General features: G+C 45.7%; 1 protein-coding gene across 7 annotated transcripts in view; it reads right to left on the bottom strand.

The window, feature by feature from the left end:
• Positions 1-23080, bottom strand: part of CCDC120 (coiled-coil domain containing 120) — a 59198-nt gene that overhangs the window by 20195 nt on the left and 15923 nt on the right. For 3 of the 7 annotated variants that reach the window (XM_056540902.1, XM_056540900.1, XM_056540899.1), the window contains exon 2: positions 5903-5951. The gene's annotated coding sequence lies outside the window, so the exon portion shown is untranslated. Of the gene's footprint in view, positions 1-5902; positions 5952-8973; positions 8994-12619; positions 12633-12785; positions 12807-19416; positions 19440-23080 lie in introns of those variants that run through there. The other 4 variants (XM_056540906.1, XM_056540901.1, XM_056540904.1 and 1 more) reach the window with 4 other exon arrangements.

Raw genomic sequence — 23080 nt, 5'->3', positions numbered from 1 at the left:
ATATAAATAAATATATCTATATCTCTATATATATAACTACTATATATCCTGATCCCATAGAGATAGCAGCAGCAGTATACAGATAGAGCTGGGAGGGAGGTATGTAACTACTATATATCCAGATCCCATAGCGATAGCAGCAGTATACAGATAGAGCTGGAGGGGAGGTGTATAACTACTATATATCCTGATCCCATAGAGACAGTAGCAGCAGTATACAGACAGAGCTGGAGGGGAGGTGTATAACTACTATATATCCTGATCCCATAGAGATAGCAGCAGCAGTATACAGATAGAGCTGGGAGGGAGGTATATAACTACTATATATCCAGATCCCATAGCGATAGCAGCAGTATACAGATAGAGCTGGAGGGGAAGTATATAACTACTATATATCCTGATCCCATAGAAATAGCAGCAGTATACAGATAGAGCTGGAGGGGAAGTATATAACTACTATATATCCTGATCCCATAGAGACAGTAGCAGCAGTATACAGACAGAGCTGGAGGGGAGGTGTATAACTACTATACACCTTGACCCATAGAGACAGCAGCAGTATACAGGTTAGAGTTGGAAGGGAGGTGTATAATTACTATATATAATGATTCCATAGAAATAGCAGAAGTATACAGATAGAGCTGGAAGAGGTGGTGTATAACTACTATACATCCCGATCCCATATAGAGATAGACGCAGCAGTATACAAAAGTGAGTGGGGAGGGATCTGGGAGCTAATAGGAGGTATATCATAGGTGATGAGGTCATCCTGTAGTCCACAAGAAGTCATAACATCGAACTGACCTTCTGTGACTCACATTAAGCACAGTAACTTTTCGGAGTCAGACTGGTGATCACATGTCCAAGTTACAGTAATAAAACACAGATGCAGCTGTGCTGGAATAAAACAGGTGGCAATGTACGAGTAGTGATGATGAGTGCGAATGATACGAGCATAAAAAAAATAAAAAACAGGAAGCTTGTTTAACATGTCTATTACGCTACGCAAACTATAAGTGCAAGGAGATAAGCGGCTTCCAATCGTAGCGGGCGCCGCTTATTTCCAGAAGAGCGGGATTGGAAGGGTTAACAATCCTGCGGGAACAAAGGGGCTGCTCCCCACTCTTGGGATCTTTTGAGAATAGGATCAGGCTACCTACCTTCTCATGATGGCCAGGGACCCAGCAGGGGGTCCACTCATATGAAAGGGATTTCTGGGACCCCCACCATGCTGGTAGTGTCACAATAACAATGGGGGGGGGGGGTCTATGGAATGAGAAGGGTCTCTCCCTGTGTGATCAGCATTAGTGACCACCCCCCAATGTCTTTATTTACATACATCAGGGTTTCCCTACCAGGGTGCCTCCAGCTGTTGCAAAACTACAACTCCCAGCATGCCCGGACAGCCGAAGGCTGTCCGGGCATGCTGGGAGTTGTAGTTTTGCAACAGCTGGAGGCACCCTGGTTGGGAAACACTGACATACAAGGATACCATCATCTTAGTTTAGTATTGGCAGCATGCACTACTCTTTGATGGTCTCAGCTGTGACTGTGATATAGATCAGCGAGTTACATGCAGGGGTCTGGAAAAGCTGGATGACAGCACTGTGGAGAATGTTATTGCGGATATATTGGTTGTCATTTAGCACAAGGCGCTCATGGACTTCTATTTACTGGAGAACTTTGTTTTCTTTATTCTTTTAGGTGGAATTTTTTGCTTCTCTTCCGCACGTCGGATGCGATTTCTCCCCAAACCCCTTTCCCCGAATGTCGTACATGAATATTTACTGAAGAGGAGTAGCCGGCCCTGTCGGAAATACATTTGGTGAACATGACAGGACAAGGACTATATAGCTGGGAGGCCCATCCAGACGCGAGACACACTTACATTTACAAGGTCGGCAGCAAGATGTCTCGGAGACGTCTCAGAACGGGCCACCATTTTAACCCCTTCCTACCAATCATTCCAAAACGGAGGGATAAATGCAGAAACGACTGCTAAGGTAATAGCCAGTTATACCCAGCTTTCCACATGCCCTGAATGGCATATTTTTCTATATTATTAGGCAGTCACCTTCCCCCGTTACTCCTCCTTTGTAAGTGCTGCAGTAGCTATGATACTGTTCATCCTGAGCCTCCTGGTACATAAACAGAATGGAAGAAGTCACTGTAATAAAGTGAAGTGCTGCAGCGCATAGAGCTATGGGGTAACCTATATGTAATAAATTATTGGTAAATACATTATATATATATATATATATATATATATATACACACACACATACATATATATATACACACACACACACACACACACACACATATACATACACACACAGCCCTGCCGGTGTTTAGGGGGGCAGTTCTGCTTAGCCCATTGTCCTATAGCAGGGTTTCCCAACCAGTGTGCTTCCAGCTGTTGCAAAACTACAACCCCGGGTATGCCCAGACAGCCAAACGCCAACGTTTCCCAACCAGTGTGCCTCCAGCTGTTGCAAAACTACAACTACAACCAGCATGCCGGGACAGCCAAAAGGCAGCAGAGGACTGAATTGTATAGGCGAACTATATAAGCCCGCCATCACGATTTTTGCATCTGTCTAACGTATTGTTGAGAGGGTTGGCATAAAAATCGTATGTTAAATGGATGCATCGTCTAAAAACCGTACACACTTTTTCACATTTATTTTTTTTTTTTAAATCTGATCCATTTTTACCTTTCTACTTAATCTTCCTAAGCTACTGCGCGTGTTTAAAAAAAAAAAAACAATTTAAACTGTGTACAATTAAACGGATCGAAACATACGGCGATACAATGCCATACGATTTATATAAACAATGTTTAAAAAAAATAATAAACTAAAAAAATACATAAATAAATAAAAAAAAAACACGGATAGGATTCCAAACCTTCTTTTGAATCAGGATGAAAAATATCACGGTCAACTACGATCTGACTAAAAAATGTAATAAAAAATTTATAAATAAAATAAATAAATAAGTAGGGCAAAAACGTAAAACCGATCAAAACGGGTGCATGTGTTGGATATACGTTTTGCCAATAGCAACCAAAAGATATGTCTAGATCAGCGTTTCCCAACCAGGGTGCCTCCAGCTGTTGCAAAAATACAACTCCCAGCATGCCCGGACAGCCTTCGGCTGTCCGGGCATGCTGGGAGATGTAGTTTTGCAACAGCTGGAGGCACCCTGGTTGGGAAACACTGACATACAAGGATACCATCATGCTGGGGGATGTAGTTTTGCAACAGCTGGAGGAACCCTAGTTGGGAAAACACTGCCCTATAGCCTGTAAACCTGCACCAGGCTCCCTTCATCCATGGGCAGGGGGGTATGACGCAGATTCTACAGAAGACGAAACAATCAATTCCTGAGGAACTGGTTGGCATATAGCACCAGTGCCAACAAGCCCAGTCAGATGCCCAGGTCCACTGGGGGGGGGGGGTGTAGTTTAAAAGACCCCATAATACTGATGCCCATGGTCCAGCAATTACAAGAAGCCGGCCCTGGGTACATGCCTCTCCTGCCCTTTGTGCCACCCCTCCCCGCCCCCCACTCTTGTGTCACGGTGCCAAAGGTTACAGCTGAATCACCGAAATATCAGGCATCAGTGTCACCTCTGCAAACAAACAAGTAACAAGACCGGAATTGCTTCCGAATCTGGCGTCACCTGGGATCTGCGTGTCCTAAGCCTCTGATGTAACACACCGACCAGAATAGAAATAAAAAAAAGGTTTCGCAACGCCTCTCCCCGATCGCCGCGCTCCGTCAATCATTAACACAATGCATGCCATTGTCCACGCCTCACCAGGATTCTGTACAATCCTCAAATTACAATACAAATATTTTTCCGCTGACCTCATCCCCTCCCGCCATGACTACTGTAACCTTACAGGTGAACTCAAGGAACAGAACTGAATCCTCAAATTATCCTTCTAACAAGATCGGATCTTGGGAAAGTTGGGTGCCCGCCGTTATATATTTCATAGGAGTTGTCACCCAAACCTTTTTCGATGGAGCCGATTCAGCCAAGGTTTTGGATGCAGGCTAGTCCCGCTCATTGGGAGGGGGCTTATTCTCATCCAGACTACCCTACGTAGGATATTCGCAGTCACATTGCGCAATGCAGATTTTAAATTTGTGTTCGAAAAAAAAATCCACGTCACGGTGTGAACTACGGTGTTGTTCCGTCGATCTTTACGAAGCTTTCAACACATGTATGCTTTAATAATAATAATAATAATAATAAAATATAAAATTAAATTAAAAAAGCTGTGTGTGAAGGTCTAAGGCAGATTTTCCATTCAGGTCTCCAGGAAAGCTGGATGACAACTTGGCACAATGCTTTGTAAAGCCATCGCACTCATAATGTGATTTAGGTCACAGAGTCCGGCGCTCTAAGTACGAGCACAAACACAAGGGCCGTCATTGTTTAGAGCAGAGTTTTCCTAACTAGGGTGCCTCCAGCTGTCGCAGAACTACAACACCCAGCAAGCTGGGACAGGAGACACACAGGTTGGTAAACACTGGTAAAGAGCAATCATCTGCAGAGTGATTACAGGGTGGATGACATTCTGCACATACCTTGATAGAAAGCTGAGCGAGTCCTCCTTCACCCAAAAATGTGCCGTGTTCTGTGGCGTTACTAAAATACCATACCCCTTCCCAAAAATGCAGGTGTGTGTGTATGTGTATGTGTGTGTGTGTGTGTGTGTGTGTGGGGGGGGGGGGGGGGGGGTTGGACTATTGGGATATCAGCATCACCCATATTTTCATTAGACTGATCCCTGCTTCTGTCACATGGTTTATGCTCAGTCATGTACATGTTACAGTAATAATGCGTTCCATAAGGCTGCTTTCACACTATAAAGTTCTTCCGTTTTAATGTTCCATTATGAAAACCCTTAAAGACGTCCGTTACAATATCCCATTAAAGTCTATGGGATTTTTACATTATCCGTTGTAACCAGTTATTAATAACGGGCTATGATGGGTTACAACGTAATGTAAAAATCCCATAGAACTTAATGGGATTTTGTAATGGCCGTTTACAGCCATACACAGCCCACCCTGCCATACACCGCCCACCCTGCCATACACCGCCCACCCTGCCATACACCGCCCACCCTGCCATACACAGCCATACACAGTCCACCCTGCCATACACAGTCCACCCTGCCATACACAGCCATACACACAGTCCACCCTGCCATACACCGTCCACCCTGCCATACACCGCCCACCCTGCCATACACCGCCCACCCTGCCATACACAGCCCACCCTGCCATACACAGCCCACCCTGCCATACACAGCCCACCCTGCCATACACCGCCCACCCTGCCATACACCGCCCACCCTGCCATACACCGTCCACCCTGCCATACACCGTCCACCCTGCCATACACAGCCATACACAGTCCACCCTGCCATACACAGTCCACCCTGCCATACACAGCCATACACACAGTCCACCCTGCCATACACAGTCCACTCTGAGCGGCGAGCAGTGTTAAAATCCTGCGCACGTGCCTGGCATGTGAGAGTCCGGCCCATATCCTGTCAGACTCCCTTTGTGCGCGTGTGCCTCAATGTTCATTCATGGCCCATGCGCAGGATTTCAAAATTGCTTTAAAAATATGACAAGCCGGATGACAGTCCCCCATGGCAGCTATAATGGCAGCCTTATTGGCCGCCACTAAGCTTTCCCAGAAAACGATCACACCAGGAAAGGACGACTTATGAATTAAGGGGACTTTGTACCGGAGCTTACACACACACATCAGCTAATCTGGTCCTATGTCACCGGAGGTATCTGGGTGCCGCTTATCCCCCCCCTCCCCCTACCCCATTCATAGCCCTTGACATACAGTGACATTTCTTACCGTTTGTGACCCAGCAGACGGCCATTCACCTCACAATGCTGCCCCGAATCTGAAAAAAAAAAAAAATAGGAAAATACAAATGAATAAGAATTGAAACTTTTGCAATTATCTTGCTACTGTCTCTACTACATCATCCGTGTACGGTACATGGTATAAGAGTACAAGAAATCCCACCGAGCTCTGCTACATCTGTGTGTGGCCCGGGCTCCAGATCTTGTACCAAGTCAGTCATGTCTGTTGCTGGGAAAGCAACGCGGCAACTAAGATGGCGGCCATGAAGTCCCCCCCCCCCGAACAAGTGTCTGACCCTTCTCTCCCAAGATGGGCGCATGAATGAGCAATATGCGGGGGCTCCAGTTTACCATTTGAGGGGCCGCTCTGTTGCTCCCTACTGATGTTGTAGCTGTTTATAAGGCAGACGCCATATTGTCACATGTGAATGCCCGTGTTGTGCCCGCCACCTTATGTAACGTGCACATTTATTGGAAGGACTGGTTATACAGAAGCACCCGGTGATTCACCAGGGCAGGTCTCTAAGGGGGGGGGCAAAAAGTTTCCAGCTACAAATAACAGTCTGTGTTGTTGGCAGTGTCCGCTGCGCTGACATGACTGGTGCGACAATTATATGCTTATAATAATCACACACCCCCTCCCTGCTAATACGGCTGTTCGGACACACCTAGCGCAGCGCGGTACACACACGGTCAGACCTCACCGGCCCGGACGCCTGCTAAATCCTGTGACACCTGACAGGAGGCCCTGCTCTCCCCCTGACTCCCCGATGGAGTAGAATTTATTGAAACGGCAATGTCCCAGTACAGAACATAGTCCTGCACTACACTTAGGCCCTGTCGGGTTGAGTCCCTCAGGGACTCTCCTGCAGTGTCTCCCCTGTTGTTGGTACCATGTTATTTATTGTAATAGGTATATAGGCAGTATGCTAATGTATAGACAGAATAAAGGACCTTTGGAGGACTAATGTAATTGTCTAAAGGACAATTTATGTGGTGTCCCGGTACAGGACTTGGTCTGGAGTCCCCTCAGCCAGAGTCCCTCCATGCTAATGGGCTCTCCTGAAGGGCTAACCCCTAGTCGACCCTTAATATGCTAATATTTAATGTATATATTTAATTAATCTAGGATACCTCTGTATGTGCCTTTAATTTATGTTATGCTATGGTTTAAGGACCTTTGGGTCATGTGATACACCCAGAGTTCCAGGGGTCAGGACTGACAGGTTTGGCTATCCAACAAGCTTTGTTCCACCCCCTTAATATATAAGGGGCTGCTGCCACTAAATTCTCTCTCTTAGTTCCGGATTATCAGAGAAAGCACATTTCATATCTCATCATCAATTCAAGCTAGGCCTGAAGCCTAATACCTAGGAGCCACAAAACCGCGAGTTACCCAAAGCTCAAACTACTGAATTATGTGTGACTACTAGAAACTCAAATCTCCTAAAAATAGTAGCACTGTGGCTAGCACCAAAAGCTCATTGATTCCGGAGTCCCAGCAAACCTGTGAGGAACCTGAACTACGGTCCTCTATAAAAAGACTGTTATGTTCCATGCCATTGCATAAAATATACAGTAAAGTTACTTCATAAAATCTGCTGTGGACGTTCCGTTATTTCTCCCTGCCGTTTGTGGGACGGTTGGCGGTAGGACTATTAACCATAAGGAATCCACACCCTGGCATCACGAAAATTAAGGGTTAACACCAACATACCCTACACCACCACTCAGCAACACCCCATCGCATCCTTCCACCCCGGCACCACATTTGAGATGTCACATGTTATGTTTATGTTACCCAGAGAGTCACCAGCTTAACACATGACCCCCAGCTTGACCTATGGGCTTCTAGTTCAGCCCCCTTTATAAGAAAAGGAGGTGCTGCAATCTCTCTCTTTGGCTTCTCTTTCTACTGGGGTCCAGTCAAGACCAGATGTCCAGATTAGAGATGAGCGAACTTACAGTAAATTCGATTCGTCACGAACTTCTCGGCTCGGCAGTTGATGACTTTTCCTGCATAAATTAGTTCAGCCTTCAGGTGCTCCGGTGGGCTGGAAAAGGTGGATACAGTCCTAGGAAAGAGTCTCCTAGGACTTTATCCACCTTTTCCAGCCCACCGGTGCACCTGAAAGCTGAACTAATTTATGCAGAAAAAGTCATCAACTGCCGAGCCGAGAAGTTCATGACGAATCGAATTTACTGTAAGTTCGCCCATTTCTAGTCCAGATGTCTCAGGTATAGTGTCCAGTTACCTGGAAGGCCTCAAATCTACAGTCACTTCCAGTAAGTCAAGTCTATGTCTGCTGCCGCTACCTACAGTCTAGTCAGGCCTAAAGTCTAGAATCTAGAGTCCATTACAAGTATAATTGGTCCCAGCAAGCTGCGAGGTCCTTCTGTGTTTCTGGTCACCTCCCTGGGATTCTGGCCGAGCTGTAGAGACTATAACCACTGTCTGACCTCAGTAAAGCCTCCATTAAACCATAACGTTTAGAGATATCGTTTGGGTGGTTCCACTCTGGCGCCACGAACATTAGGGGTTAATAACACGTTGCCCCTGGGGTTAAAGGGGTACTCCGCTGCCCTGCTTCGGAAGCTCCGCTCCCTCAGCGTCCGGAAGTTTATTGTTCCCGAACGCTGCGTGCTGGCTTCCGTGTTCAGGGCGGCCCCTCGTGACGTCACGAGCCGTCGGCCCCCTTCCCATAGACTTTCGTTGAGGGGGCGGGCATGACGTCACAAGGGGGCTGCGCGGAACACGGAAGCCCGCACGCAGTGTTCGGAACAATAAAACTTCCGGACGCTGGGGAGCGGAGCTTCCGAAGCAGGGCAGTGGAGTACCCCTTTAATACCATCTGCCCCATCCACCTACACGGCTAAACCCCCTGGTCTCGAGTTCATATCATTCTACCCTTGCAAATTGTATAGTTAAAAGAGTGTTTCCCCAACCAGGGTGCCTCTAGCTGTTGCTAAACTACAACTCCCAGCAAGGGAGACTTAGTTTTGCAACAGCTGGAGGCAGCTGGTAGGGAAACATTGGTCAATAGCCTAAAATTTCCATACTGTAGACCTTCAGCTGTTACAAAACTACAACTGCCAGCATGCCGCCTGGGCATGCTGGCAGTTGTTGTTTTGCAACAGCTGAAGGCACCCTGGTTGGGAAACACTGCTCTATAGCGTAGGTCTCTAAACTGTGGACCTACAGCTGTTGTAAAACTACATCTCCCAGCATGCCCAGACAGCCTTTGGCACAGTGGACACCGCCAACATGTAGCTCTCCAAACTGCGGACTTCCAGCTGTTGCAAAACTACAACTCCCAGCATGCCCGGACAGCTAAAAGTTGTAATTTTGCAACAGTTGGAGGCATACTGGTCTATAGCCTAGGTCTCCAAAGTGTGGACCTCCAGCTGTTTCAAAACCACAACCCCCCCAGCAATGCCCAGACAGCCTTCGGCTGGGAGTTGTAGTTTTACAACAGCTGGAGGCACGCTAGTTGAAAAATAATGATCCAGACATACCCATTGAAATCTATTGATAATTTTTGCCTTATTTGGGGGATGAAAAATGGATTTGAATTATATCCAGTTTTTTTAACATTGTTGTCTATGTAAAATCATTAAATCGCATCACCGTACGTTTTGATCAATCCATCATGTGTTTTTTGTTTTTTTTTTGTTTTTTACACATGGGCAATAGCAGAAACAGAAACCGGATAGGATTTATTTTTTTAAACATAAAATGGACAAAAAATAAATAAACATAAAAAAAATGTACTACCATACATCTGACATATATGTTTTTTTTTTTAGATCCATCCAATTTTGTTTACCGTATATACTCGAGTATAAGCTGACCCGAATATAAGCCGAGGCCCCTAATTTCACCCCAAAAACACAGGAAAAGTTATTGACTCGACTATAAGTCTAGGGTAGGAAATACATCATTCCCCCCTGTCATCATTCAGACCCCCCGTCATTAACACCCCCGTCATCATCACCGCCTGTCATCACCCCCCCCCCCCCCTTCATCATCACTGTGGTCAATCCCTTCAATCAGTGGTCTTCAACCTGCGGACCTCCAGATGTTGCTAAACTCCGGGCATACTGGGAGTTTTAGTTTTGCAACATCTGGAGGCTCGCAGGTTGAAGACCACTGAGAAGGGATTGACAGGCGGAGAGTTCACTCGTATATAAGCCGAGGGGGGCAATTTCTGCACGAAAAATCGTGCTGAAAAACTCGGCTTATACTCGAGTATATACGGTATTTAGCATCCGCTTTCAGGCTGTCCATTTTGACAATCCGTTGGACGCATGTAAAAAGCCTTATATAGTTCGCCTATGGAATTTAGCCATCTGCCGCCATCGGCTGTCCGGGCATGCTGGGAGTTGTAGTTTTGCAACAGCTGGAGGCCCCCTGGTTGGGAGACACTGCTCTAGCCATATCCATTGATTGTAATTGACAATATATAGAATTCAGTCCCGGTCAGACGTTGCGCGTTGATAGATCCAACACGCGCCAGCGGTTCTGATGGTGGAAATAGATACGGCCATATTGCCAGTGAGGGCACAGGGTGGCAGCGCTCCTGGGTACTGTTACAGGGCAGGTTCGGGGTAAGATTACTTTTTAAAGGTAACCTCCTCCTTTATCTTGGTTCCGCCACAAGACAGTACATGCATTTCACCTTATTGTTAACCTTGGCGCGCTGAACGCTGCAACTAAAATTCTACCCTGCCGCTGGTACAAAGGGATTATGTAATGGGATAATTTTAGATGAAGATAAAAATTAGGACTCCTTGTTAATCTGTCGCAATTGTCCACGTGCGATTTCACATTTTGTTCCTAGGAAAGCTGGGTGAGAGCCAATATGGCTGCTACTATAGCTCCAGGGAGGTTATGATTTAAAGGGGTACTCCGATGGAAAACTTTATTTTATTTAATTTATTTTTTTTAAATCAACTGGTGCCAGAAAGCTAAACAGATTTGTAAATTACTTCTATTAAAAAAATCTTAATCCTTCCAGTACTTATTAGCTGCTGAATACTACAGAGGAAATTCTTTTCTTTTTGGAACACAGAGCTCTCTGTTGACATCACGAGCACAGTGCTCTCTGCTGACATCTCTGTCCATTTTAGGAGAGCACTGTGGTCATGATGTCAGCAGAGAGCTCTGTGTTCCAAAAAGAAAAGAATTTCCCCTGTAGTATTCAGCAGCTAATAAGTACTGGAAGGATTAAGATTTTTTAATAGAAGTAATTTACAAATCTGGTTAACTTTCTGGCACCAGTTGATTTTTCTTTATTTAAAAAAAAAGTTTTTCACCTGAGTACCCCTTTAAATCCCTGTATTATGATTTTCTCCTACTCTGGACAGTTCTTAAAATGGACAGAGATGTCAGCAGAGAGCACTGTGCTCGTGATGTTAGCAGAGAGCTCTATGTTCCAAAAAGAAAATGTATTTCTTCTATAGTATTCAGCAGCAAGTAAGTACTGGAAAGATTAAGATTTTTTAATAGAAGTAATTTACAAATCTGTTTAACTTTCTGGCACCAGTTGATTTAAAAAATAAAAAATTTCCACCAGAGTACCCCTTTAATAAGTAGGCATGATCAAAGAGAACGGCAAATTGTACCAATAGATTAGCTGTTGCAAAACTACAACTTCCAGCATGCCCGGACAGCCAACGGCTGTTCGGGCATGCTGGGAGTTGTAGTTTTGCAACAGCTGGAGGTCCAGAGTTTGGAGACCACTGCTATAGGGGTTGATACCTGTAGGCTTTACGGAGATACATATCTAGGTTATAGATCAAGTAAGTCTCAGGGCGCTGTCATCATCGCTACATCCCTAGCTGTACAGGTAATGATGACATCATCCTCAGACCTTATCACAAGCCACCTGTCAGGATGATGTCATCGTATCCCCAGCCTTTCTGGGTCATGACACGTCGCCCAGGAATGCTGCGATCACTCTGGATGTGTCCCTGTTTGCTTAATGGAGGTCATACGTTCCACTGTAACATTACAGTATGAGGGATGTAGTGGTTCAGAGGCTTAGATACATAGATACAGAGTATCCCACGAGTATCACATGTAATGGGATTAGATACACCGTTCAACAGGATCACATACACTGCCACCCCAGACACTATCCTATGTCAAAGGCTTCGATACACAGGTTCAGCAGGGAGCGTTTCACAAACAGGGTGCCTCCAGCTGTTGCAAAACTACAACTCCCAACATGCCTGAACAGCCAAAAGCAACAGCTGGAGGCTCCCTGTTTGGGAAACATTGTTATAGCTCAAAAGGTTTACATACACTCTCACCAGTCAGTATTATGCCTTAGGAATATAGTATCAAACATGATGGGCTTAGATACACAGGCTCAAAAAGACAATATTTTACATGAATGTTCTAGTTTTCAGCCCAGCAGGGAGTATCACAGATGATAGGCCTAGATACATGAGCTCAGCAGGTAGTATCACGCAAGACAGGCCTAGATATATTATCTCAGCAGGCAGTATCACACAGAATAGGCCTAGATACATCAGCTCAGCTGGCAGTATCACACATGATAGGCCTAGATACATCAACTCAGCAGGCAGTATCACAAGGACAGGCTTAGATACATCAGCCCCGCAGGCAATATCACACCCTAGCAACAACATATCAAACACTATGGGCTTAGATACAACATCTCAAATGACAATACTGTACATGACAGGCCTAGTTGTCAGCTCAACAGGTGGTATCACAGACGATAGGCCTAGATACATCAGCTCAGCAGGCAGTACCGCACATGACAGGCCTAGATACATCAGTTCAGCAGGCAGTATCACACAGGACAGGCCTAGATACATCAGCTCAGTAGGCAGTACCACACATGACAGGCCTAGATACATCAGCTCAGCAGGCAGTACCGTACATGCCAGGCCTAGATACATCAGCTCAGCAGGCAGTACCGCACATGCCAGGCCTAGATACATCAGCTCAGTAGGCAGTACCGCACATGACAGGCCTAGATACATCAGCTCAGCAGGCAGTACCGCACATGACAGGCCTAGGTACATCAGCTCAGCAGGCAGTACCGTACATGACAGGCCTAGATACATCAGCTCAGCAGGCAGTACCACACATGACAAGCCTAGATACATCAGTTCATAGCAACCAATCAGATTTCTTCTTTCATTTTTCAGACTCCTTCTCAAAAAGTGAAAGCAGCGATCTGATTGGTTGCTATGGGTAACTGGTCACCTTTCCCTCTGCACAGGTTTCGATGAATCTCCCCATTGAGGATACGCTGCAGATTTGTTGCCGATTTTCCCAATTTACTTCAATAGGAAACTCAAAATCTGCAGCAAGTTGGCAGCGTATCCGCTACGTGTGAACACAGCCGTAACACATCATAGGCTTAGATCTGTGGTTCAGCAGACAGTAACACGAAAGGTTAAAATACTTTGTATGCTTAGATACAACCTACCTACACCTGACGGTCACAACAGACAGTATCACACACACGAGACAGGTTTGGAAACTCCAGCTCGGCCAACAGTATCCCACACGCTTGGCTTAGATACACCATACGCCGGACAGCGGGTTCTTGTCGGCGTTTCCCTCAGTACAGGTTGGTATCTGGCCCAGCAGGAAACGTCTATCCGCACGGCCCTTGCTCAATACAAATGAGCAAAGAAACCTTCCCTACACCCAGCAGGTGTGAACACGCCGGCGCCGACTCCTGACTCACCCGCAGCCGCGCCAGCAACCCGGCCAGGGCTCTCCACAGGCTTCCTACCTACACCACCGGTCTGGAGCCCTAGATTTTGCTTAGGCCAGCAGTTCCCAACCAGGGTGCCTCCAGCTGTTGCAAAACTTCAACTCCCAGCATGCCCGGACAGCCGTTGGCTGTCCGGGCATGCTGGGAGTTGAAGTTTTGCAACAGCTGGAGGCACCCCTGAGTGGGAAACACTGACCTAAACTATATACTACTGTATAGTCCAACATGCTGGGAGTTGTAGTTTTGCAACAGCTGGAGGCACCCGAGTGGGAAACACTGACCCATACTATATACTACTGTATAGTCCAACATGCTGGGAGTTGTAGTTTTGCAACAGCTGGCGGCACTTCTGGGTGGGAAACACTGACCTATACTATATACTACTGTATAGTCCAACATGCTGGGAGTTGTAGTTTTGCAACAGCTGGAGGCACCCCTGAATGGAAAACACTGACCTATACTATATATACTACTGTATAGTCCAACATGCTGGGAGTTGCAGTTTTTTGCAACAGCTGGAGGCGCCCCTGAGTGGGAAACACTGACCTATACTATATACTACTGTATAGTCCAACATGCTGGGAGTTGTAGTTTTGCAACAGCTGGAGGCACCCCTGAATGGAAAACACTGACCTATACTATATATACTACTGTATAGTCCAACATGCTGGGAGTTGCAGTTTTTTGCAACAGCTGGAGGCGGCCCTGAGTGGGAAACACTGACCTATACTATATACTACTGTATAGTCCAACATGCTGGGAGTTGTAGCTTTGCAACAGCTGGAGGTACCCCTGAGTGGAAAACACTGACCTATACTATATACTACTATATAGTCCAACATGCTGGGAGTTGTAGCTTTGCAACAGCTGGAGGCACCCCTTAATGGAAAACACTGACCTATACTATATACTACTGTATAGTCCAACATGCTGGGAGTTGTAGTTTTGCAACAGCTGGAGGCACCCCTGAATGGAAAACACTGACCTATACTATATACTACTACATAGTCCAACATGCTGGGAGTTGTAGTTTTGCAACAGCTGGAGGCACCCCTTAATGGAAAACACTGACCTATACTATATACTACTGTATAGTCCAACATGCTGGGAGTTGTAGCTTTGCAACAGCTGGAGGCACCCCTTAATGGAAAACACTGACCTATACTATATACTACTGTATAGTCCAACATGCTGGGAGTTGTAGTTTTGCAACAGCTGGAGGCACCCCTGAATGGAAAACACTGACCTATACTATATACTACTACATAGTCCAACATGCTGGGAGTTGTAGTTTTGCAACAGCTGGAGGCACCCCTGAATGGAAAACACTGACCTATACTATATACTACTACATAGTCCAACATGCTGGGAGTTGTAGTTTTGCAACAGCTGGCGGCACTTCTGGGTGGGAAACACTGACCTATACTATATATACTACTGTATAGTCCAACATGCTGGGAGTTGCAGTTTTTTGCAACAGCTGGAGGCGCCCCTGAGTGGGAAACACTGACCTATACTATATACTACTGTATAGTCCAACATGCTGGGAGTTGTAGTTTTGCAACAGCTGGAGGCACCCCTGAATGGGAAACACTGACCTATACTATATAGTCCAACATGCTGGGAGTTGTAGTTTTGCAACAGCTGGAGGCGCCCCTGAGTGGGAAACACTGACCTATACTATATACTACTGTATAGTCCAACATGCTGGTAGTTGTAGTTTTGCAACAGCTGGAGGCACCCCTGAATGGGAAACACTGACCTATACTATATAGTCCAACATGCTGGGAGTTGTAGTTTTGCAACAGCTGGAGACGCATTGGTTAGTACACACCAGGCAATCATCCAGATGTGGTCCCTGATGCCAGCACAGAATCCTGGGCACACAAGTTGGTAGGTTTACCTGTCCGCTCCCACTTCCAGTCGCTTCTCCGCTCGTATTCGGCCCGCAGCACTTATGCCATCTAGGTGGCGAGGTGTACCCGGGAGTGCTGGGAGCACCTGCCCATCATTTTACTTTATTGCTTTATAACTTTATATTGGTTCGGATTTGTAGGCGTTTAATTATAATCTACAGGACTTCCTGTCCTATTATAGCTTCTTGAACTTTAGTACAGGTTCATATTAAAAATAAAAAATAAATCAGGGGGCGGAGCACAGCAGAATTACAGTGTCAGGCTCCGCCCCTTCAAGCAGGACAGATTTAGTAGAACAATCTGAAAGAAAACAAAAAAAACAGTCTTTGTTGCCCATAGCAACCCATTACAGATCAGCTTTTATTTTGTTTTACCATCTGAGCTCTGATTGGTTGCTATGTTCGACAGACAATTGTTACATTTTAGACATTGGGGGAGATGTACCAAAACCTTCTAGAGCAGTGGTCTCCAACCTGCGGACCTCCAGATGTTGCAAAACTACAACTCCCAGCATGCCCGGACAGCCAACGGCTGTCCGGGCATGCTGGGGGTTGTAGTTTTGCAACATCTGGAGGTCCGCAGGTTGGAGACCACTGCTCTAGAGGAAGAGTTGCTGAGTTTCCCATAGCAACCAATAAGATCGCTTCTTTCATTTTTCAGAAATGAAAGAAGCGATCTGATTGGCTGCTATGGGCAACTCAGCAACTTTTCCTCTAGACAGGTTTTGATAAATCTCTCCCATTGTTTGATCACCCCTCCTAAAATTAGGCAGACTTATTAGAACAGTCTATAGAAAAAAAAAAAAATAATAATCTGTCTTTGTTGCCCATAGCAACCAATTACAGCTCAGCTTTCAGAATTATGTAGAAACTGTGATTGCCGAGCAGAAGTGGAAATGGTTAAAGGGATACTACGGTGGAAATTTTTAATTTATTTATTTATTTAATTTTTTTTAAATCAACTGGTATCAGAAAGTTAACCAGATTTGTAAATTACTTCTATTAAAAAAAAATCTTAATCCTTCCAGTACTTATTAGCTGCTGAATACTACAGAGGAAATTCTTTTCTTTTTGGAACACAGTGCTCTCTGCTGACTGACATCTCGGTCCATTTTAGGAACTGTCCAGAGCAGCATATGTTTTCTATGGGGATTTTCTCCTACTCTGGACAGTTCTTAAAATGGACAGAGATGTCAGCAGAGAGCACTGTGCTCGTGATGTCAGCAGAGAGCTCTGTGTTCCAAAAAGAAAAGAATTTCTTCTGTAGTATTCAGCAGCTAATAAGTACTGGAAGGATTAAGATTTTTTTTAATAGAAGTCATGTACAAAGAGTTGATTTAAAAAAATAAAAATAAAATAAAAATTAAAAAAAAGTTTTCCACCGGAGTTTAATGGTTGCCATGGGCAACAAAGACAATTTTTTTTATCTTACAGATCGTTTCCATAAGTCTGCTTTATTGACGGGAGATTATCGAACACTGTTTAAAATTAAAACTGCCTTTGTTGCCCATGGAAACCAGTCAGAGCTGCGCTTTCAGAATTTAAGTTGAAGCTGTGATTGGTCAAGCAGCGATCGGTTGCCATTGGCAACAAAGAGATTTTCTTATAGACAGCTTGCCTAATGGAGGGGAGATAATGAAAAAAACTGTATGAAACTGAAACTGCCTTTGTTGCCCATAGTAACCAGTCAGAACTCAGCTTTCATACCTTAAACTGCTCCGGCTAAATAAAAGCTGAGCTTACTGGTTGCTATAGGCAACAGATAGCTTTCCCTTTAGGGCTTGTTTACACTACGAAAAAAATCAATGGGGAATCTCGGTTAAATTCTGCATGAATTCCACCGTGCATCAGTTTCTCAGTGACTACTTTCACGCTAACATTTCTGGCGCAGAACCGAATTCTAGGGGAGGAAAGAACATGTTCAATCTTTCAGCAGGGGATCCGACTACTGGAGCCCCCAGCTATGCCAGATTCATGAAGCGGCAAGTGCCACAGGTCTATGGAAGAGCCAAAGATACCCGAGTACACTCCTAGATCATCCGAGGGTGGTCACCTAAAATATATGCCGAAGTAATCTTTATTAATGCCACAAACACAAAGGGTTAAAAATTAAGAGCTCACTTCTCCATATATATGAAATGCAATTCACTATGGATCTACAGATCTCAGTCATAGGAGGTAACGCCTCACCGTATGTATCTGTAACATACAAGAATGGACTATATTAAAAACATTAACTCTCAGGCTCCCTCGACATGTTTCGCTGCGGATGTAGCTTTGTCAGAGGACACAGGGCAATGAGACTAAGGGTACGTTCAAACGCGCGTTTTTTTTAGTGGGTTTTCCGCTGCGTATTTGGAAGTGAGCGGGCTCTTCTCGGCTGTCTGCAGCAGAAAATCTGCCACAGTCCCTACTGACTTCAATGGGGCTTGCGGCGGATTTTCCACAGTGTACATTCCGCCGCGGAAAATCAGCTGCGGATAGCCGAGAAGAGCCCGCCCACTTTCAAATACGCAGCGGAAAACCCACTAAAAAATCTGCGCGTGTGAACGTACCCTAAGAGAAAGATACAGCGCTGTATCTCTGGCGCTCCAATAGGCATGGAGTGTATGCCCACCCCACAGCTCCATTCAGGGAGTGGGAGGCCCCAGTGGGCCGCAGAGGTTAGACCCCCTGCGACTGTATGGAGGATAACTGTTTTTGGCAGAATAACCCCTTTAGAGGGAGTACTCCGCCCCTAGACATGTTATCCCCTATCCTAAACAAGTCTAAATCACGGGGGACCCGGCTAATGGGACCCCCGTGATCTCTATGCCGGCGGCGTTACGGTCACTGAAGCCTGAGGCTTCTGTGATCGTGAAGTCACGCCACGCCCCTTCCATTCATGTCTATGGGAGGGGGAGTGGCAGTTGTGATGGACAGTCATCCGGCACGGAGCGTAGTTTGCGCCGTGCACTGGACGACTGGTAGGGTGGCGCAGACCCCCACGATCAGACATGTTATCCCCTCTCCTTTGGAGAAGGGATAATGGGGGGAGATTTATTAAAACCTGTGCAGAGGAAAAAGTTGCCCAGTTGCCCATAGCAACCAATCAGATCGCTTTTTTCATTTTTAACAAGGCCTCTGTAAAATGAAAGCAGCGATCTGATTGGTTGCTATGGGCAACTTTTCCTTTGCACTAGTTTGATAAATCTCCCAACACCGGGGCGGAGTACCCCTTTAAGCAAATGGGATTTCTTTGGAAAAATAAGCACCAATTCTACATAATTTCTGCTATATTTTACCATGAAGCAGAAAAATAATTTTCTCCCACAATTCCATAGCGCGAACATACACTTAGACAGGTTTCGATTAACCCAGCCATTGTATGAAGAGGCGGAGCCTGACAACAAAGACCGCTCCCCCCCCCCCCCCCCCCCCCCAAAAAAAAAAATCTCCCGCAATGTATCAGGAGATTTCCTTTAAGGCTGGGTTCACACTAGCCTGATATATATGTATTTTCGCATTTGTACTATAGCGGCAGGGGCCTAATGACCTGGACGGACAGGACCTGTGTAAATCAGGACATTTCATGTAGATTTTACAAGAGGTTTTTCATTCGACATCTATTACCGACCAGGAAATATTCATGAGGCCTGGCTTTATGCCCCTAAAAATGGCCGCCTTCACTTCCTGTGACAGGGCATGAGCATATAGTCAGTATCTATGGCGGCACCATTACATATAAATAGGAGCCTGTTTCCCAGGCCGTAAAAACTGAACTGAATGGAACCTGCTTTCTTAAAGGGCCGCACACACTAAATTTAGCAGCTCTGATATTCGCACCTATGTATGGAAATGTCCCAGGAAGCTCTCGGCGCTGGAGATACGAGTTACAGTCATGGTGATGGGGGGCAGGGATTTTTCCTGGATGTTCTCTTACGTATCGCACCCACGAAAGCAGGGAACAATAGAGTGAACACTGGTGGCACTCCAACTGTTGCAAAACTACAACTCCCATTGTGCCCTGACAGCCTTCGGCTGTCAGGGCACAATGGGAGTTGTAGTTTTGCAATAGCTGGGAACACTGGTTTGAAGAGACTGTCAAGTTTCGGATACAGGGTATTAGGTGTTCACTGATTCTATAGGATAAAAGTTGTAGGCCCAAGGCTGTCAGGGCATGATGGGAGTTGTAGTTTTGCAATAGCTGGGAACACTGGTTTAAACGGACTGTCCAGTTTCGGGTATAGGGTAATGTGTGTCCACTGATTTTAATGGATAAAAGTAGTAGGCCAAGTCAGGGCATGATGAGAGTTGTAGTTTTGCAATAGCTGAAGTGCCACAGGTTGGGGGGGGGGGGGGGGGGGCGTTACTGGTTTAAAGGGACTGTCCATTTTTGGGTACAGGGTACTGAAAGTCCACCGATTACAATGGATTTAAGTTGTAGGCCAAAGGCTGTCAGGGCACAATGGGAGTTGTAGTTTTGCAATAGCTGGGAATCATGGTTTAAAGGGACTGTCCAGTTTCAGATACAGGGTATTGGGTGTTCACTGATTATAATGGACGTCACGGTCTTATACACAGCCACAGGGCCACGTGTTCCTGATATCAGATCCCAGCTGCTCCGGGGTGTATGGGATAAACTGGCCAAGAAAAATAGACACACCTCGATAATATTGGCATACGATCATAAGAGCCGCCATCGGAATGCACACAATCCTATAGTATCCTATGAGTATGGGGGATGATGCATGACTAGGCAAACTTGCCTATCAGATGTCTGGGAATGTTGGGTACAACCCATGGTGAAGGGTACCGATTGACACCCAGCATTCCAGTATGGCCGCCATTTCTGCTACCGCAGTAGTCATTCATCTTTCTAAGACAGTGGGCTCCAGCGGTTTCAAAACTACAACTCCCAGCATGCCCAGACAGCCAGAGGCTGGGAGTTGTAGTTTTGCAACATGCGGAGGGCCACAGTTTGGAGACCACTGAAGGGCGGCGACAGACACACCCCACCCAGACCACTAAGCAGGTACGCCATTTTTAATGCCAGGAAAAGCTGGGTGACACCCACTAATCTACATGAACTGTTCAGTCTTCCTGTAAGTCGATCATAGTTACTAGAAGTAATTGGAGGCAGCCAAGGATGGAGCAATAGTTTTGGTTCCTGAATAGATCCCTGTGACTTCCATACAGACAGCGCATTGTTCTCGCAGTCAAAGAGAAAATAAAAAACTCTTTCTTTGGCTTTAGCCATCATCTTGCAATACAGGTGGGTGAGGACCCGACTGCTCGTTATGCCCTACACCTTTCCCCCCCCTCACACCAAAACAATTATTAAAAAAATGAAAGTAGAAGTTTACCTTTAAAACTGTTGACACTATGGAAATTCCAAGCAGAATTCCATTTGGATATTCCGATGTAGCAGAATCTGATTGCTGTCAATGGGCTTCCTGCTGCGCAGCGCACACTACAGAATTTCAGCGCCATCAGGAGCATCAGCCGCAGAGAGAACAATCTTGCTAATTTTGTCAGCGGAATCTAATTCCACTGGCGCAGTCCACCCTCGGGATCTCCGCCTGAAAATATTCCTTGGTCTGGACCTATCCTAACGCCATATTCACACGTCGGAATTTCCATGCCGGATTCCAATGATTCCGAAGCAGCCGAGTCCTGTTGAATTCAACGGGATTCTGTTCATTCTGTGTGGACACCGCACAGAATGCATAGCCATCTATGAGACGGCACGTTCCTAGCGCCGGCATATTATGCGTGGCCCTCTGTCTCCAGAATGTCCGCACGGAGATTTTCCATATAGGCATTCCGGCGTGTGAACATAGCCTTACGGCCCATTCCGTATTGTGACTGGGCTCTTAGGTCTATCAGGCTCTGTTCAGACGATGCAATGTCCGCACGGAAAATCTCCTTCCGGACATTCCACTGGCAGAAAATACCGGCGCTAGGACAGCTGGGAAATGCGCCATCTCATAGACGGCAATGCATTTCTGTGCGGACTCCACAGAAAGAATAGACATGTCTATTCTTTCTGCGGACTCCGGAAATCATCTACCACGGAAATTCTGCCATGTGCATAGCGCAGCAGAATCCCATTAAAATCAATGGGACTCTGCTACGACGGAATGTCTGTGTGGAATTCCGCACGGAAATTCTATCATGTGAACATAGCCTCAGGCTGGGCTGCATTTGCCTTTGGGGGAGAGGATAAGGGCAGATCCTGTAATAAGCAGATGCCCTGGTTGTCGCACTAAATTTATCACTTGCGCAAAAATTATTTTTGTGAACGATTTTTGCGCAAATGTATTCCAGAGACCGGCCGGGATAAGAATGTGTGTGAGCGTTTCGCTCTTCATTTTACACTATCCAGGGGCTTCCTGTCACTTGCACAAATTTATGAAGTGACCTGCGCAATATCAGGAATTTCTAAACGAACCCGCGCCACCCAAAATCGGCCCTTATTTCGTGCAGGATTTTACTGCGGAAATAAGCGAAGGAAATCAAAGTCTCGAGAATTTGCTCGCAGATTCTGATAGGTTTAGATTGTGAGCCCCAATTGGGACAGGGACCAATCTAAGTGTACAAGGCTGCAAAATGTATGTGCGCTATATAATTAAAGGGGCACTCCACTGGGGGAAAATTTTTTTTTTTTAAATCAACTGGTGCCAGAAAGTTAAACAGATTTGTAAATTACTTCTATTAAAAAATCTTAATCCTTCCAGTACTTATCAGCTGCTGTATGCTCCAGAGGAAGTTCTATTCTTTTTGACTTTAATTTCTGTCTGACCACAGTGCTCTCTGCTGACACCTCTGTCCGTGTCAGGAACTGTCCAGAATAGGAGCAAATGAACAGAGGTGTCAGCAGAGAGCACTGTGGTCAGACAGAAAGGAAATTCAAAAATAAAAAACTTCCTGTGGAGCATACAGCAGCTGATAAGTACTAGAAGGATTAAGATTTTTAAATAGAAGTAATTTACTAATCGGTTTAACTTTCTGGCACCAGCTGATTTACAAAAAAAAAAATGTTTTTCAGGGGAGTACCCCTTTAAGAATTATTATTATTATTAGAACAAATGGGACCCCCGCTTAGACATTCGAATACCCTAATTGGGTATAAAAGACAGAAGTTGTCATCATGTGACATCACTTTAAAGAGTGACAGTACTTACTTCCTTGGTGGCGGACCCCCACAGATCTCAGACACGTCTCGATGACAGACATACATTAAAGTGCACTTCCTCTTTAAAAATCCGTCGTCGCTGCGGCTCGGGAAACCTAACAGCGCTGTCAGAACTTGCTCCTTGCACTTTAGGCTAAAGCCTTCATGCCTGACCTCATCGCTCTGGTGTGTTACAGAACAAGCTGCAATCTGCCAGGGCTCGCAACGTGGCTTCTTGTGACATAATCCCCCGGCGTTAATCCTCAACCTCAAGACGCTGCCGTCTTCAGCCTCTGCAGACACAGTCGACTGTTCCCATGAGGCGTCTGTGCC

Source organism: Hyla sarda, chromosome 9 (genome assembly GCF_029499605.1).
Source record: "Hyla sarda isolate aHylSar1 chromosome 9, aHylSar1.hap1, whole genome shotgun sequence".
Classification (NCBI taxonomy): Eukaryota; Metazoa; Chordata; class Amphibia; order Anura; family Hylidae; genus Hyla; species Hyla sarda.
Note: the sequence above shows the minus strand (reverse complement) of the source record. Positions and strands in the feature narration are given on the sequence as shown.